The following is a 6,370-nucleotide window of genomic DNA, read 5'->3' on the forward strand; positions in this document are numbered from 1 at the left end:
TGAGAAACTGTTTGTTAACCAAACCTGTATGTCCAAGATTGTATGCACTACAGGTGAATTACAGGTGAAGTCACTCAATCCAGTCCCTGAGGCCTGTTGGAGTCCATACCAAGGACTCCTGGTGACAGCTAGCTGAAATAACTACCCGGATTCATATCACACTGCGGGAGGGTAGGACATATTTACACTGTAAACAATAACAGAGTTCGAGAGGAGAACTGGAATTAACAGAATTCTGGGGGCCATCTCTCGAATGTTACCTATTACCTTTCCTTACTGTTCTTGTTCATAGAAGTGAAAATGTGTCTGACTCTTGCTAATGATGTGTTTTCTGGAAGAGGGTGGGGCTTTATAGGTGAGCTGTCCATCCTAAGCTGTATGGTTGGGAGACCTTATTACTACACCATGAACCCGAGAAGGCCAGAGGGTAATATTGACATAGTTAAACAAGGAGAAATTAGTATTAACCAAGCATAAGAGATCACTTGATCTGGATAAACAGGAAGTGAGAGTAGGATAGGGAGGGATGTCTCAGTGGAGTTCTATGTAGACCAAGTGGTGTCTCTGACTCCTTGGCAGTTCAGGACTAAAAGTAGCTATTATGGAAGACATCTATGCAAGTCTCTGTGTAGTTCATGGAAACATGTTATAGCTCACATCATGTGAGAAGGCTACATAAATCTACATACCCAGCATGGAAGGAGATGGAGTGTAGTGAAAGTAAGGGTTTCAGTTGATAACCTAGTGCATTCCAGGTAGAAAAAGTTAGAGCAGCTGATAGCTCTATAGTCAGTAGAATACAAGCAGAGTCCCTGACAAAGCAGATACTGACTGTGGAGTTGTCCAAAGCCAAGAGCCGGTGTGGATAGTTCAGAAATTGAATTATTCACCTAAGGGAACAGCCTGTATGGTAAAACTATTCATGGAAGCAGGAAAGCCAGATAATAAGTTGTATGGATTTGCACTATTTATATCCACATGTTCCTCTGAAATCTGAGCTTCCTCCTTTCACAGAGGCAACGGGAGACTGTTTACTGTTTGATTCAGGATAGTACTCCTGGGAAATATGTGGGGCAAAATCAGTATTGCAATAGGACGGATAATGTTACTTCTGATGCGACCAATGAGTGATTTGGCAGGCTGGTTGAGATCTGGGGATTTCAGTAAGATAAGGAGGCCCAGGGCTCACATCTGTTGGTTGTGTGGGAGAATGACATGATGGCCGAGTATTACTGGCTAATTGAACAGAGGTATGTGTACTGGTACATTTGAGAATGCCCTTCACACTCATTCAACACCATGACATGATGTTGACTAAACGGGAGAAAATAAGTACTCCGACTGGGTCTTTGGATGATAGGGTTTGTATTAATAGCATTGTGGTTCCAAGGGTGGCAGATGAGATCAAAGCTATAAATTAGATCCTGGCAGGATGAGAGTCAAGTATTTTTGGTGGTCCACTCTCAATGAGAATGTGGATTGGATCAATTATATCTATTAAAAATCCACAGCGCTTCACCAATTATATTGGAGATGTAATGAATGACTTGGCAGAATAGAATAGTCTTGGATGTTTGCTGGCTGAAGAGGGTGGGAGTGTATGGAGGTAATTTGACTCCAGGATATACAGTTAGGATGGATCAGTGACCAAGGCCTTGTCTGGTTTACACCCTAGTTCACGAGTTGGAAATAAACTCAGGGGTGGATACTTCTCTGACTAATTGGGTTGACAGTATGTTTGGAAGATGGAAAAATGTTATGATTACTGTGTTATGGGCTACCTTCACCTGTGTGACTGTGTTAGTTTTGTTCGGATGTGGTTGATTGCGTGTATGAAAGTTATCATTTCCAGGACTCTGGAGAAATCGATGACACTTCAGATGGTGATATATGGACCAATCCTAAGCTCTGACCAGTGGAATACAAAATACATGGCTTGACGTAATAGAAGAATCCGGATCCTTTCACTCGCGAGGAGACCATATTTGATGTTTAGGAAATTTAAATTAAATTCAATGTCTAGACTTTTTTCATGAAGATTAACAGAAAATCCTGATCAGTAGAATTAAGATTCTGATGTAGGTTAGAACAGTCATTGAAGTTGATTATGTACATGCATGTACTGGTTGTCTTCTTCTAGCATATCATTGATATTTCCATGTGGTGTTTAATGATGGTATGAGTTGTTAAGTCATTTTGAGGGTGGATTGTTAGGAAATTATGATTAAAATGACTGAACAAATCATTTTAAATGGAACTGTAACTAAGTAAACTTATACTCTGTTTTATTATATCTGATTAACTATATGAGTTCATAAGGTGGGATTGTGAGACACGGACAAGGAGTAATAAAAGTTAATGAACACCATTCCAACTAGCAATAAAACGAATGGGTTGTGGACTGTGAAAACAAATAAGGTCGTTAGCCTATGGTTGACCCTACAGAAACTTAGCTCTGGGGTTTTTAGATAAGACAGTGAGTGCATTCCTAAGTTTTCTGTTAATTAGAACTGTCAGTTCAGTGGTGATCGATGATGTTGAGGGGGTCAAAAGTTATCTGGGAGTGTGTTAGAATGAACTTTTCACCTCACTTTGTCCCGGTCGAGAGGAGGATTCTGTTAAAGCAATGAAATGACCCCATGATCTGTATATAAACTGCTGTTCGTAATTAAGTGGGAGAGCGCTCCGAGAATAAATTCTATTACCTATTATTGAAAGACTGGTCTGCGTCTATTTTATGCAAACAAGAAATCTTAGAAATTCTCATAAAATAGATTAAGGGCTTTCAATTGATGAAAGCACATTGGCATAATTAAATTACAGTAACAGAAGCACATTCTGATATGAGTCTCCAGTACTCGTCAGTACCCTTCATTTGATGCATAAGATGTTTTATCAAGTTTGTACCGAGAATGAGATCATCATGCTGACCTGGGACTATGAGCACAGGGACTAAACAACTAATTCCATACACATTAAGGTCAACTTCATACATGCATTTTGTTTTCCCCCCCTACACCAACGAGAATGACTGGCTCTCATAGTGGCTTCTTCTCTAGACACATATTTCCCGCCAGCATTCTTTGTTCTGCTGCTTCGCTTAAAGTACAGGCCATGGAGCCAGTGTCAAGCATCCCTTTCAATTGGAACTGGTTATTTACAGTGACTGGGGCATAAAACAGTTCATCAAATGGCACTACTCTGTATATTCTGCGCTATGACCCGAACCCCTTCTGGTGCTGTACTACATGCGTTCACATATCGTCGTTCTAAATCTTCATCACACTCGAGGGTTTGTTTCTCTTCACCCACATATCCCCCTCCAAATGCGGGCCCGCTAGTTTAACGGCTCCGCTCCATTGGTGGCTCGTGTGTCCTCCTCACTGTATCTAGGCCCAGACTTCGGACAGTTTTTCTTCCAGTGACCTGACTCAAAGAATGACCAACACAGACCCTCCCTTCTACAGTGTGCAAGTGTAGAGTGGTTTGAACCGTTACACACCTTGCAATATTTCCTGTAAGAGAACCCTTGGTTAGGTGGGTGCTGCGGTGTTACTGTTGTCTGAGTGTTCTGCGTTTGCACACGATCAAGTAAGCTTATCAAGGTTTGCATGCAGTTTCCTTCAGTTTGATTAGAGGGTGACAATTACCTCACTCTGGTTAAGGAGACACTGGACGAGATGTCACTTCATCTTCAAAGTACAGGCATCTGGACATGTGTGACCACCTGTCTCACAGCAGCAGGGTGCTTTGACCTGGTCAACATTTGGGCTTTCATTTCAGACTGATACTCATCTAGATACTCAAGTTCATACCAGATAAATTAAGGGAGGTTGGTCCTTCTGTAGCTCAGTTGGTAGAGCATGGCGCTTGTAACGCCAGGGTAGTGGGTTCGATTCCCGGGACCACCCATACGTAGAATGTATGCACACATGACTGTAAGTCGCTTTGGATAAAAGCGTCTGCTAAATGGCATATATTATTTCCAGAGTATTTGAACAGGTACAGAAAGAGACATAAGCTGGTTTGGAATTGGAACTTTGCCATTTCTTATTCATCGCTTAGAAGTGCTGTAAATGTACCATCAAATCAACTGGGATATAGGGTACTATGGGGTAAGACGTGCCCTCCCCCTGAAATTCTCACAACAACAAATGTCCTCTATTTCAACATTTTTGAAGTCATGCCATCAAACAATTTTGAGTTAAATGTATTTAATAATTTATCATTTAGAAAAAGTTGTATATATAATCCAATGAAGTTAGATACATTTTGTTTTTTGATATATACATGTAAGGAAGCCTTAAGATAAATCATCCATTTCTTTAGAGGGAAACATTTTGATTTTATTAGTAAAGTGGTAATATGTTAGGTTAGTATGTTGAGGACAGGAATCCGTCTGCCACACCAATGCGGCAAGATATCTCTCTTTATTGTTGATCATTTGTATCTAGCTGTAATTTAGGCACTGACTAGCCAAGTTAGCTAGATAGCAACCTAACTAGCAGAAAGTCTGAGGTGAATTAAATGCGTGCCAGCTAGTTAGCATAATATGTCTGTTATCATAGTCAGATAATCCCCCAGTTATCAGGATTATGGTCGTCGGAAGTAGAATAGGAGCCAGGGTTAGGATTAGAATAAGGTTTGGGGTTAGGATAAAAGCATATGCTAAATGGCATATGAATAGGGTTTACGGTTAGGCTAGGTTCAGAATAGGAATTAGGTTACGGGTCAGTTGACCTGGCGGAGAGGATGGGAATCCAAACACATTGAATAAGGAAAGGCAGTTGGCAGGCATAGACTGGTTTTAACAGTTTTATGAAGCAGCACTCAGGATTATCCATCCGTATATCCCACAAGCAACCAGTCTGGCTCGAGCTGTAGGCTTCACACCCACCATGACCTCTACCCTGCCACATCAACCTCTCGAAACAACTTCCACCTGTTGTGTCAGAATCCAAATTATTTAGGTAACATTAATAAATAAGATGTTTTATCAATTTTCATAAGTATGCTTATGTGGGGAAAGTTACTTGTGCCCCAGAGAGGGGAGAGGTCAGGCTTGTCTTCTTATGGGAATGTGTCAGTAACTATTACATGTCCCCTCTGAGGTTGTCCTTATCTTGATTTAGTGTAAAGCCTAGGAGGCTCACTGTCTTTTCTGATCTTGTCCAGGTGGGGGTGTATTTGAGATTGGAGTATCTCGAATTGACAATTGACATATGCCATTGGATGAGGTAATGTTTTGGTCCTAAGTGGTACCAAGAAGTGGATAAGAACTTCGTTTAGGAGACCAAACTGAACGATAATTTATAGCTAATGCTGTCTGGCTATGGGATACTCCTCTCTCAAGTAGTCTTCCTTTGTAATGTTCCTAAGATCTGTTAATTGTCATGTGAGTTGATATGGGTGTGTCTTCACTATAAATTATACTTAGAATTGTTCTGTAAGCACTCAGAATGAATTTATAGACACTGAATTGATCTGAGTCACAGGGCTATAGTGAAGCTCATAATTAAATATGGACTTTATATAACTGACTTGCGTGTGGTTTGCTCTCATAATTTGGTAATACAGGAATTTTCCACGACACACCCCACAGGTCTCCTGTGATCTTCCTCCAAATGTTGGTAAGGAAACGTCAGCACACATTTAACTAGGCAAGTCAGTAAAGAACAAACTCTTATTTCAAATGACCGCCTACCCCGGAAAAACCTAACAATGCTGGGCCAATCGTGCGCCGCCCTACGGGACTCCCAATCACGGCCAGTCGATTCAGGGTCTGTAGTTACGCCTCCAGCACCGAAATGCAGTGCCTTAAGACCTCTGCGCCACTCAGGAGCCCATAATTATTGAACCAAATAGTCATGAGTTCCTGTTCAAAAGTACCAGGTCCAAAAACAGCAGCCATATTGGAGTCGCCCCCAGGCCAAGGAAAATGCCAAGTCAGCGACAGTCGACATCTTTACCCCACAAGAGGTTCCTGGAGGACAACGCAAAGAAAACATTTTCAAAAGGGAGAAAGAAACCGACGCTTGGCCTGTAATGAGTTTTGTTACCAGATACAGGTCAAGTACTGGGCTCATGAGCTATGCTGAAATTCAACTGGGGTAGAATTCATTTGTGACCCGTCAGAGGGAAATGCCAGTGTTATGAAATGTTTAATCAGTTATATGTCAATGAATGTGCCAAAACCAATTTGCTCTTGAACTGCTGGGATTTTAAATCTTGCCTTATGCGAATGATCGTCTAGTTAAACTGTTAGAAAGGTAGACATTTTTGCCAGTGAAGTATGAAAGACACTGAAACCAAGATCTTTGGGGTAAATTCCCTGATGAGCACTCTTCCCCCAAAAAATGTTTCCTGAATT

At 41.2% G+C, this 6,370-nt stretch overlaps 1 long non-coding RNA gene across 1 annotated transcript in view; it reads left to right on the plus strand.

Annotated features, from left to right (window-relative positions):
- The first annotated feature begins 269 nt into the window (after window positions 1–269).
- Window positions 270–6,370, plus strand: part of LOC127929957 (uncharacterized) — a 45,725-nt gene continuing 39,624 nt past the window's right edge. The window contains exon 1 of the long non-coding RNA XR_008136391.1: window positions 270–1,606. This is a non-coding gene — a long non-coding RNA (uncharacterized LOC127929957). The remainder of the gene's footprint in view (window positions 1,607–6,370) is intronic.

This window comes from Oncorhynchus keta, chromosome 5 (genome assembly GCF_023373465.1).
Source record: "Oncorhynchus keta strain PuntledgeMale-10-30-2019 chromosome 5, Oket_V2, whole genome shotgun sequence".
Taxonomy (NCBI): domain Eukaryota; kingdom Metazoa; phylum Chordata; class Actinopteri; order Salmoniformes; family Salmonidae; genus Oncorhynchus; species Oncorhynchus keta.